This window comes from Bubalus kerabau, chromosome 1, assembly GCF_029407905.1.
Source record: "Bubalus kerabau isolate K-KA32 ecotype Philippines breed swamp buffalo chromosome 1, PCC_UOA_SB_1v2, whole genome shotgun sequence".
Taxonomy (NCBI): Eukaryota; Metazoa; Chordata; class Mammalia; order Artiodactyla; family Bovidae; genus Bubalus; species Bubalus kerabau.
The window spans coordinates 223,502,677-223,515,022 of NC_073624.1; the positions used below are offsets into that span (position 1 = coordinate 223,502,677).

General features: G+C 41.6%; 1 protein-coding gene across 6 annotated transcripts in view; it reads right to left on the reverse strand.

Annotated features, from left to right (window-relative positions):
- The window catches only part of NR3C1 (nuclear receptor subfamily 3 group C member 1), a 487,336-nt gene that overhangs the window by 329,636 nt on the left and 145,354 nt on the right, over positions 1-12,346 (reverse strand). For 4 of the 6 annotated variants that reach the window (XR_008705685.1, XR_008705687.1, XR_008705691.1 and 1 more), the window contains exon 4: positions 3,221-3,444. The gene's annotated coding sequence lies outside the window, so the exon portion shown is untranslated. Of the gene's footprint in view, positions 1-737; positions 1,208-2,156; positions 2,950-3,220; positions 3,445-12,346 lie in introns of those variants that run through there. The other 2 variants (XR_008705689.1, XR_008705692.1) reach the window with 2 other exon arrangements.

Genomic DNA, 12,346 nt, shown 5'->3' on the forward strand with positions numbered 1-12,346 from the left:
CTTAATGCATTATATACAGATATGTAAGATCCAAAAGCAAATGACAGCATTTAGAAAGATGTCTTGGGATCAAGGTAGTGATGACAGAGGTGACACAAGACAGAGAATGAACATGAAAACTCCAGACGAGGTAACACTTAATAATTGTTCACCGGCACTAAAATATATAGAGCTACCAGAGAGGTCTTCCCATCATAAAGCTATAAACAGTATGGGAGAGGTGTTGCTAGAAGACAGAAAGTCCCCACAGATAAGAGATTGTAGATCCAGACAGGAAATACTAAAACATCTCTGGTGCTAAGTCACTTCAGTCATGTCCAACTCTTTGTGACCCTAAGGACTGTAGGCCACCAGGCTCCTCTGTCCATGGAATTCTCCAGGCAAGAATACTGGAGTGGGTTGCCATTTCCTCTTCCAGGGGATCTTCCCAACCCAGGGATCAAACCCAAGTCTCTTATATCTCATGCATTGGCAAGTGGGTTCTTTACCACTAGGGCCACCCAAACACCTCTGGACCAACCAGCAAAACTGATGCTCAGTGTGGCTGACATACTACAACCATCTTGGAGGCCCTGAGGTATTAATGCCACTAGTGTGTAAAGTAAACATTTGGTCATTAACAGAAAAACAAGTGTCTCAAACACACAGGCAGCTAGTTTGCATGACTATGGTGTGTTTAAACTAGTATGTTAGAGGGTCCTCCAGAGAACACAGTACCTGAGGATCCATCAACTTAGTTGATTCAATAAAACATGACACCTTTATTTAGTTGCATCCTTTAACTACAATGTTCACATCCTTTAAGAAAAATCTTTTTCCATCCCTCCATCTCAGTTCTTTTATTTTTCCATTCTTATTCTTTGTGTGTGGATGCTTGCCTTTATAAGTACAGCTTCTCATTGATACTTGAGGTCATTTTGCTCTGGGGCCTCAGGATTGTGCAAGCTCAGCCTGCATGGCTCTAGGCAGGTTCTTAAACTTGACTGCATTCAGGAAATTTTTAATATTTCCTGGAAATTGCTTGAGTCAGCTCAGAAATCAATGATAAGACATATCCTGTAAGCCTGTGTACAACATGTGGGCAGAGTAAAGATAAAGTAATTTTCCAGCTGTTAAAATCATGAGCAGAGGAGTCCCTTCAGCGAGTTCCCTTGTGTAGGATAGAAAGTTAAGGCAGGATGGACTGGGCAGGACGCTTGCATGATGCCTGGAAAATGAAGTGGGAGAGAAGACTATGTGGTTGTGGGAAGGCCCCTGAGCGCTGAGAGGACAGATCCCAGGAAAGAGGTAAGTCTACAGTCAGACCAGAAAGTCCCCCAATTTTCATTTTTCCAAACACATCTTTGTTAGCATATAAGCTATGAGAAAAGAAAAGTGCACAGTGTGCTTGGAAAACTCAAAAGAACAAAATGTTTGAGCTTTTCTGTCTCACAAATCCCATATTCTACCTTGCAGTTCTAAGACTGGAGATGAACAGTGTTACTCAGTTCAGATAAGTGGCTGAGAAATAAAAGACATTTTCTGGTTCCAAGTGCTCAGATATCTTGGGTACAGGAGAAATCTAGAAATCTTGTCCCTCCACTTCACACAGAGCTTTACTAAGTCTTCCTGGGTTTGAGGACCCTCAGGGGATCAATTATGTTTTTTTCCCCCTCCCTTTCTCCTTCCTCCCGCTCTCTTTTCTACCGTTCATTCAAACAGCTCAGGGACCACGGATCACTATCAGATACTATGATAGGTGCTGGGAATAAAAGGATGACTAGGCATGGTTTCTGTCCCAGAGGACAGCATTCCCTAGTTGAAGAGCCAAAATATGACTAGATAAATTATAATATAGAAAGATGATTGTTATGAAGAACATGGAACAGTGGGAGTCCGAGCCTGCTGTGGGGTGCATTTCTACTAAGGTAGGGCAGGGAGCAGTTTATCAAATATCTCCACAGAACCAGGCATCCAAGAGATCATCAGCTACCAGGAAGTTCTGATACCAAGAATAATATTTTAGCTGGCAGAGAAATACCCTCAGGCAGAGGTTTGAGGAGTTGGTGTTACAAAATTGCCAAATTTCCTCTTATAGATTGTTGATTGGAAAGGAAACTGGCACTGTTTTTTATTTGCCTTTTTTTTTTTTTTTTGAGGAGAGAAGTAATCTGGCAGTTTTTCTATCAAAATAAGAATGGGCATAAAAATATGTATCTTTGACCCTGCAATTCTATTTCTAAGAAATATGCTCTCAGATACATTCTGAAGAATGTATGAGGATAAATGTATAAGTAAGCTCACTAAAACATTGTTTGTAATAGTAAAGCTTATAAAAGACCTAACTAATTATAGAGGAATGGTTAAATAAATTATTAAATACTATGCAGCACTTTAAAAGAATAATACAGAGATCTAAGTGGAAAGAACTTGTTCAGTACAAAAAGCATGATGCAGAATACTTTATAGAGTCTAATACCAATAATGATTTTTAAAAACTCTCCACACATACACACGCATTCTATTTTTCTATATATCTGTCTAGAAAGAAGCATAGAAAGATGTTCACAAGTTAATAGCAGCCATTTCTAGGGAAGGGAATAAGGCTGAAAGTGGGGAAGAGGATGGATGGAACGGATACTCATTTTTCCATTACCTATTGCTATGTCATTTGAATTATTTTTATACTGAGCATACATCTGTAATCTGTGTATTACTATAGCATAAAAATGACATTTCAAATTCCAATGGCTTCAAAAATACCACTTTGGGCATGAGGCAGGAACAGAACCTCTAGTGAAGTGGTGAATGGTTGGCAAATTTCAGCTGCACAGACGTGGCCTCTGACATTCTGCACATTCCCCAAAGGGAGAAGGCCTCAGACTTGCTCTTTCACAGTCAAACTTAGGACTTTAGGGAGTCAGCAAAGATTATATGAATGTGTGAAACCTCTGAGCTGAGCTTCTGGTTCTGTCCATGTGGTGCCATAGGGACAATCAGAAAAGTGGAAAGTTCAGTCAATTGAACTAGCTGCTTCAACTATAAAACTGGGCCCATCCCTTCCCCATATGGATCAGTGACAGCATCAGTCAAACCAGTTATACTTGTTGGCATGCAGACAATAAGCCCAGTTATTAGACAGAAACGTTCCCTTTCCAACCAATAGCTGCCCCTTCTTGCACAGGCAGAACCAAAAGCATGCATGGCACTCTCTGGCTATTAACTTAAGTTGTTGGCTTACCCTTTGTTCAAAAAATTTTTGAAGCTGCTTCTTGGCAGGAGTGTGGAGGGGGCCCAAGGACTTCTCAGCATGAGATGAAAGCAATCCAGCTTGCAGGCACGCAGGGCGGCAGGGAGGCACGGAGGAAGAGAGTCAGCCAGATCTAGATCTGCACCCTGTCTGTTCTTGCAGGCTCTGTGACTGTGGGCAAGTTCCTCCACCTCTCTGGGCCTTTCTGTCCTCATCTACAGAAGAGGAGCATATTTTGCCATTCAGTCACTTGCTCTAAGAACTAAATACACCTTAGCAATATGCCAGCCACGTCATCCCTGTGTTATTATAAGTATACTGAAGAAAAACATTTGTGTTTGTTATTAAAGCATAATATCCTTGAAATTATCATCTGGTCTACAGCTTTCATTCTCATTTGACTTTTTCAGTTCAGCAAAGGCCTCTTTTCCGGCTAGAGAAATGTCTTGGATTTCAGGTTCAGGGCAGTTTGGTTTTTGGGTGGGGTGGGCTCAGTATAGTCTGGGGCATCCTAGTTGGAGTCTGTTTCCTGCAGCTTGCCCATGTCTTCAAAATATCTGGTAAATACCAAAAGCAAATTTCATCGAGCTGGTAATTCCAGGGGAAACAGAATTTCAGACTGTTTACCAAGAAGACTCCCAGGTAGGCACTAAACTATTTGGTCTGATTTTTACCACTGGGGACAAGTTTCCTTTTGAGTTCTCCCAATTCTCCTGCTGCAGAAGCAAGAATCCTTTTGGGGTTAGAGCTCTGGCAGTTCTGTGGGCTTTGCAAGCCCCACACATTTCTTGGTCCTCTCCAGAAGGCTGGAGTAACAGGAGCAGTATAAAAAGTATATTCAGTCTTCTGTGTCTGGAAGCAGACCAACCTGAAGTATGGGGAACAGCAGACTGTATTAAAAGACCAGCTGAGAACACCACCTTTATACAGACAGAGGGAGAAAGGAACAATTTATGAATGTGGCTGTATCCTTGCTGAGCTGAGCTCCCCATCAGTTAGTACCTGGTCACATGGCTGGGGCAACCATCCAGATGGGCAGGGAAGTCATCTCACCCACCTGAGGAATGGATGAGGAGACAGAGAAAGGTCACTCCTCTGGTCCACAGCAGAGCTTGGATTTTCATCTGTGCTGTTCAGCCCTCAAGTCTGAGCTCTGAACCTTTGGGATCATGGAAAGTCCGAGGGACCCTGTCCCAGTGGTCCAATCAGCTGGTGACTTTGAGCAAGCAGTTAAACCTCTCTGCAGCCTCAGTTTCCCCATCAGTAAGAATGGGAATCAGAAGAAGCTCTCTCCTAGAAACCAGGTGTATGGATTCAGTCATTTAATAAAGCAAGAGATTATCAACAATGTCTGTATACAGTAAGTGTTCGTATGTTGTTATTTATGGGTGTGATGATTATTCCCCTTCATGGATCACAGCCTTGCCATGGTGAAGGGACTTGCCTAACTCAAAGAAGCTACGAGCCATGCTGTGCAGGGCCACCCAAGATGGATGGGTCATAGTGAAGAGTTCTGACAAAATGGGGTCCACTGGAGGAGGAAATGGCAACCCACTCCAGTATTCTTGCCATTAGAGCCCCACCTGGAGAACCCCCTAAACAGTATGAAAAGGCAAAAAGATGTGACACTAAAAGATGAGCCCTTACAGGTTGGAATGTGTTCAGTATGCTACTGGGGAGAAGTAGGGGGCAGTTACTAAGAGCTCCAGTAAGAGTGAAGTGGCTGGGCCAAAGTGGAAACAGTGCTCAGCTGTGGATATGTCTGGTGGTGAAAATAGAATCTGATGCTATAAAGAATAATATTACATAGGAACCAGGAATGTTAGGTCCATGAATCCAGGTAAATTGGACAGAGACAAGCAGGAGATGGCAAGATTGAACACTGACATTTTAGGAATCAGTGAACTAAAATGGACAGAAATGGGTGAATTTAATTCATATGACCAGTATATCTATTACTGTGGGCAAGAATCCCTTAGAAGAAATGAAGCAGTCCTCAGAGTCAACAAAGAGTCCAAAATGCAATAATTGGGTGCAACCTCTAAAATGACAGAATGATCTTAATTCATTTCCAAGGGAAACCATTTAACATCACAGTAATCCAAGTCTATGCCCAACCACTGATTCCAAAGAAGCTGAATTCAATGAGTTCTATGAAGATCTACAACACCTTCTAGAACTAACACCAGAAAAAGACACTCTAGGGAAAAAGACATCATAGGGAATTGGAATGCAAGATTAGAAAGTTAAGAGATACCTGGAATAACAGGCAAGTTTGGTCCTGGAATACAAATGAAGCAGGGCAAAGGCTAACAAAGTTTACTCAAGAGAACACACTGGTAACAGCAAACATCCTCTTCCAACAACATAAGAGATGACTCTACACGTAGACATCACCAGATGGTCAATATCAAAATCAGACTGATTATGTTCTTTGCAGTTGAAGATGGAGAAGCTCTATACAGTTAGCAAAAACAAGACCTGGATCTGACTGTGACTCAGATCATGAGCTCCTTACTTCAAAATTTAGGCTTAAATTGAAGAAAGTAGGGAAAAACACTAGGCCATTCAGGTATGACCTAAATCAAATCCCTTATGATTAACCAGTGGAGGTAATAAATAAATTCAAAGGATTAGGTCTGGTAGAGAGGATGCCTAAAGAACTATGGACAGAGGTTTGTAACACTGTACAGGAGACAGTGACCAAAACAATTCCAAAGAAAACGAAATGAAAGAAGGCAAAGTAGTTGTCTGAGGAGACTTTACAGATAACTGAGGAAAGAAGAGAAATGAAAGTTAAGGGAGAAAGGGAAAGATATACCAACTGAACATAGTTTCAGAGAATAGCAAGGAGAGATAAGGGCTTCTTAAATGAACAATGCAAAGAAACAGAGGAAAACAATAGAATGGGAAGGACTAGAGATCTCTTTAAGAAAACATTTCATGCAGTGATGGGCCATGATAAAAGACAGAAGCAGTAAGGACCTAACAGAAGCAGAAGATATTAAGAAGAGATGGCAAGAATACACAATATATAGAATATAGAAAAACTATACAAAAAAGGTCTTAATGATCAGGATAACCAAGATGGTTTGGTGACTTACCTAGAGCCAGATATTCTGAAGTGTGAAGTCAAGTGGGCCTTAGGAAATGTTACTTGAACAAAACTAGTGGACGTGATTGAATTCCAGCTGAGGTATTTAAAATCCTAAAAAATTATGTTGTTAAAATGCTGCACTCGAAATGTCAGGATATTTGGAAAACTCATTAGTGGCCACAGGACTGAGAAAGGTCAACTATTATCCCAATCCCAAAGAAAGGCAATCCAAAGAATGTTCAAACTACCACCCAATTGCACTCATCTCACATGCTAGCAAAGTAGTGTTCAAAATCCTGCAAGTTAGCCTTCAGCACTATGTGAATAGAGAACTTCCAGATGTACAAGCTGGGCTTCAAAGAGGTAGAGGAACCAGAGACCAAATTGCCAACATCTGTTGGATCACAGAAAAAGCAAGGGAATCACAGAAAAACATCTACTTCTTCACTGATTACGCTAAAGCCTTTAACTGTGTGGGTCACAAAAAAACTGTGGAAAATTCCACAAAAGAGATGGAAGTACCAGACCACATTACCTCTCTCCTGAGAAACTTATATTTTAGTCAAGAAGCAACAGTTAAAATTGGACATAGGAACAACTGACTGGTTCAAAACTGGGAAAGGAGTACGGCAAGGCTGTATATGGTCTCTCTGCTTATTTAAGTTATATGCAGAGTACATCATGTGAAATATTGAGCTAGATGAATCACAAGCTAGAATCAAGATTTCAAGGAGAAATGTCAACAACTTCAGATATGCAGATGATACCACTCTAAAATGGCAGAAAGTGAAGAGGAACTAAGAGCCTCTTGATGAGGGTCAAAGAAGAGAGTGAAAGAGTTGGCTTGAAACTCAACATTGTAAAACTAAGATCATGGCATCTGGTCCCATAACTTCATGGCAAATAGAAAGGGTTGGTGGGGGGCGGGAGTGGAAGGAATGACATTTTATTTTCCTGGGCTCCAAATTAACTGCGGATGGTGACTGCAGCCATGAAATTAAAAGACACTTGCCGCTTGGAAGGAAAGCTATGACAAACCTAGACAGTGTATTATAAAGCAGAGACATAATTTTACTGACAAAGGTCCATCTAGTCAAAGCTATGGTTTTTCCAGTAGTCATGTATGGATGTGAGAGTTAGACCATAAAGTAAGCTGAACACTGAAGAATTGATGCTTTAGAAGTGTGGTGCTGGAGAAGACTCTTGAGAGTCCCAAGGACAGTGAGGAGATCAAACCAGTCAATCCTAAATCAACCCTGGATATTCATGGAAGGACTGATGCTGAAACTGAAGTTCCAGTACATTGGCTACCTGATGGGAAGAGACCTTAGACTCACTGGAAAAGACCCTGATGCTGGGAAAGATTGAAGGCAAAAGGAGAAGAGGGCAGCAGCGGATGAGATGGTTAGATAACATTACTGACTCAATGAACATGAATTTGAGCAAACTCTGGGAGACAGTGGAGGATAGAGGAGCCTGGCATGCTGCAGTCCCAGTAGATTTTAGGACTTTCTGGTGTTTTTAGCACAGTGATGACCTATGCTGCTCTCTGGACTGGACTGAGACTAACAGAACTTTCTAGGTAAAATATTTTTTGTATAGCAACCTTTATTAGTTATTCAGCAATATTTACTATGTGCCTAATGATATGGAGTGCTTGCTGGTTGCCAGGTAGAGCAGAGAACATGATAGACGCCATGTTTGTTGTCAGGAAGCTTATGTTCTAGAAGGGAGATGGGCATTAAATATGTGCTTAAAAGCATCATTATATGCACTATAGTAGGGATTAGCATGGGGGCTTCCCTGGTAGCTCTGAGGGTAAAGAATCCACCTGCAATACAGAAGACCCCAATTTGATTCCTGGGTCAGGAAGATCCCCTGGAAATGGGGTAGGCTACCCACTCCAGTATTCCTGGGCTTCCCTGGTGACTCAGATGGTAAAGAATCTGCCTGTAATGTGGGATATCTGGATTTGATCCCTGGGTTGGTAAGATCCCCTGGAGGAGGACATGACAACCCACTCCAGTATCTTTTCCTGGAGAATCCCCATGAACAGAGGAACCTAGTGGGCTACAGTACATGGGGACGCAAAGAGTCAGACATGACTGAGCACTAAACACAGCACAACACAGGCATTAGCATAATGAAGGAAAAGGCAAAGAATGAAAGAATCTGACATAATGTGGGGGGATGGTGGACAGTCAGAGAAAATTATATTTAAGCTGAGGCTCGAAGTTTGCAGAGAAGTTGGCCAGATAAATCAGGGTAGAACAGATTAATTGTTCATTCACTTATTCAATAATTATTTATTGAATACCTCCTCTTGCCAGTCACTGTTTTAGAATATTAGGAAATGCTATTGAGCAAATCAGACCTAAATAGCTATGCTTATAGAGTTAAATTCTCAATTGTTCTGATTATAACCAACCACCTAAAAACTTAGTGGGTTAAGATAACCATTTTATCTGACTCACAATTGTTTGTGCCAGGAAACAAACAAACAGGGAAAGGCTTTGCAGGCTGGTTCATCTCCACATGGCATCACTGGGGCTTCATCACTCACATGATTAGATTTTTTAATTAAATTTATTTATTTTAATTAGAGGCTAATTAACACATGATTAGATTTTGTCTTGGGTGGAGGATAAGTGATGGTGGCTGATGGCTGGGAACTCTACTGGAGCTGCCTACTAGCCTGCCATATGGCATGGGCTTTACAGAGTGAGTATTCCAAGAGATATGGGAAGAAGCTTCAGGGCTTCTTTTCCTTTGTTCTCTTTTTTTTAAAAAAAAAAAAAATGATACTGATTTATGCTTCAAGTCTTCTTATGATCTAGCCTCAGATGTCTTAAAATACCACTTCTGTCCCTGTCTATTGGTCAAGCAAATCACTAAGGCCAACCTAGATTCAAGATAAGGAGAAGTAGACTACATCTCTCCATAGGAGGAGGAACAAAGGATTTAGGTCATTGTTAGCCTACTATATGGAGAGGAATCAATATATTCTATTTTGAAGGTCTCTAAGGTCACAAGTGTGGATAGAGCCTCCGACTCTGAGTTCAAAGCCAGGTGCAGATTACTGGAATTTGGGACTTTTAATGTTTATATTTTTTAAATTCACTATGGCAACAGCAAAGCAATGAACATAAATTGGACACCTCTGACATACGCTTATATAGCAGGAGTCAGCAAACCAAATACAACCTTCTGCTTGTTTTTATAAATAAAGTTTTATTTGAACACAGCTATGCTTATTTGTTTGTTTTTTGACTGTGGCTGCTTTTACACTGCAATGAGTAGTTGAAGACTTGAATGTTTGTGACAGAGACTGTCTGGCCCACAAAGCCTAAAACATTCACTATGTGGCTTTTTATAGAAAAAGTTTGCTGACCCTTGCTATATGGCTTTCATTAATTAGATATTTATGAAGCACCAGTTACTGGACTAGGACTTCATATGCATTAAGTTGTTTGATCCTCATGCCAGTCCTTTGAGAAAGGTATTACCCCTGTTTTATAGATAGAACATAAAAATTCAAGGAGGTTAAATAACGTTTCCAAGATCACTGCCATTGCCTTCTCCCTCTTTTAGACTTTGACAATAGATTTGCAGGATACCAGTCACTTAAACTCACAAATGCAGTAAGTGACAACTGCCGGACACAAGGTATCCCCGAGGGCCAATCACTGGGGTAGCCTCTTTCAGGTCATGACGGGGTGCTTATACTGTAGTCAGGGAGCAGTGGGAGACAAGGAGTAGTTTAGAGTAGTGAAGGACAACGGAGGATGGGAGCAGGGCAGATTGGGCCTTATATCCTAGGATGTCCTGGGGCTCAAGCCCCTCGGCTTATGGTCTGGGATCCAGATTTGTCCCCTGCATGGCGCCTATGGGGCCCTCCATCTGGTGCTGCTTTCACAGGTTGCTGACTAGAGGCAAAGTTAGGGACATAACAGCAGGAATGCAAAGATGGAGATGGATGAGAAAAACTTACGGAGAGGGGTGGTGGCCGAGATAGTGACTTCTCAAAGCTGCCCATGACCTCATTTCTGGTGTTGGTGAATGTGTTAGGTTACACGGCAAGGAGAATTAAGCTTACAGATGAAATGAAAGTTGCTAATCAGCTAGCATTACAATAGAGAGATAAAAATCTTGAATTATCTATGTGGGCCAAATGTAACCACAAGGGTCCTTTAGAATGAAGGAAGGAAGCAGAAGAGGAGTCAGAGAGAGTTAAAGATGCCACACAGCTGAAGGAGCCTTTAGAGGCTGGAAAGGTCAAGGTAACAGATTCTTCCCTGGAACCTCTAGAAGGAAAGCAGCTCTGCTGATACCTGGACTGTAGCCCAGTGAGACCCATTTCAAATTTCTGACCTTCAGGACTGTAAGACAACAAACTTATGTTGTTTTAAGCCACTTATTTTGCAATAATTTGTTATAACAGCAATAGAGAAGTAAGACTGGGTGCAGCCCATCGGGTCATCATATTGCAAACCCAAGCACGTCAATGGTAGTAGCACTGCAGTGAGGGAGGTAGGCAAGAAGTCCTAACTAAACTAAGGAGATGAAAACATCTCCTCTATTAGCTACATCCTCACCAGTCTTTGAGACAAAAATCCCATCAGTGAAGCAAAAAGCAAGGAGAGTGGCCTAATGCCAACATGTGTGGTGCATGCATAGCCTCTTGCTGTTCACAACAATAGCAACATCCTTGACTATGACTGAGCACTTACTGTGCACTAGGCATCTGCACACATCCCCGTTCTGTATGACAGTTCATGAGATAGGATTTGGGCTCTACTTTTCTATATGAAGGAAGACTCAGCCCAAGTGACCTACACAAGGTTACACATGTAGTAAGGTATTCTGAACTCAAATTTCACTCCATTATGCCACATTGTTAGAGCAACTCTACCACAAATTTGATTTACACTTTCAAATTGTTTGGGGGAGGGGAAAGACAGAAGGTTATGTATCCTACAGGGGAGAGATGCTATCCGTCCTAGTTATTACTTAACCCCTCTGCCTAAACACTATCTAGAGCACAGGAGGCACTGCAAGTACAGATCCCCCCCCCCCCAACACACACACAATGAATGAATGAATAAATAAAGGGCTGGATGGAAGGAAATTCCTAGTGTAGGAAAACGGGATCCTAAGTTACAATCAAAGAGCCTTAGAACTGGAAGTGACTTTAGAAATGATTTAGCACACTTTACTTTTGCAGATGGGAAAACTGGGTCCTAGTGAGCAGAAGAGTGATCTCTTGAGTGAGTCAAAAAGTGCTCTGCCTAGAAGAGATGGTTTTGAATGAATATACATTTAAGAAGAGCAGGTTATTGGATTATAAACCAGAACTTCACATGTAACTGATTCCGTTCCAGATATTCTAAGCTGAGTTCTACAAGATAAAGGCTAATGTGGGTCATTTTACTATCTCACTTTCAGGACTAGTCATCATCTGCACACAGTGCGAGAATGGGGGATGCCCAAGTAGACAGGAGAGAAGGCAAGAGAACACAGGGACTGACTTCTACAGTTGATCCTTTTCTTCAGCCCTGGGTGAGTCATAGGTATTATCTGAACCTGGAAAACAGTTGTGTTTTCACCACAGTTCAACCATATTACACTTGTTGAAGTGTGCAAAACTGAGAAGAAGGTTATAGAAGCAGGTGGACAGGGGAGTAGTTGAAAGCAGTTTTTGTAAAAGGAGAAAGAGATCTGGAGCAGGAATGTCTTTTCCCTTCAGGGAAGCTAAGACACCTGGGATACCTGAGACTGGTGAGAATGTAGCTAATAAGTGAATGCAAAACTGTGTGAGCTCCAGAGAACCCTGTGGGCTTTAGATCACATCCAGAGAACCCTGTGGGCTTTAGATCACATCAGTCCTTTAGAGGCTAGAGGTAATAACATCAGAGATAGACTGGGCTATAAAACGATTGCGTAGCTTCACCTGTTGTGTTAGGCAACATATGAAGGTCAGTGTTTCAATCGGCTGGATAAAAAGTTCAAAGTGTTCATTG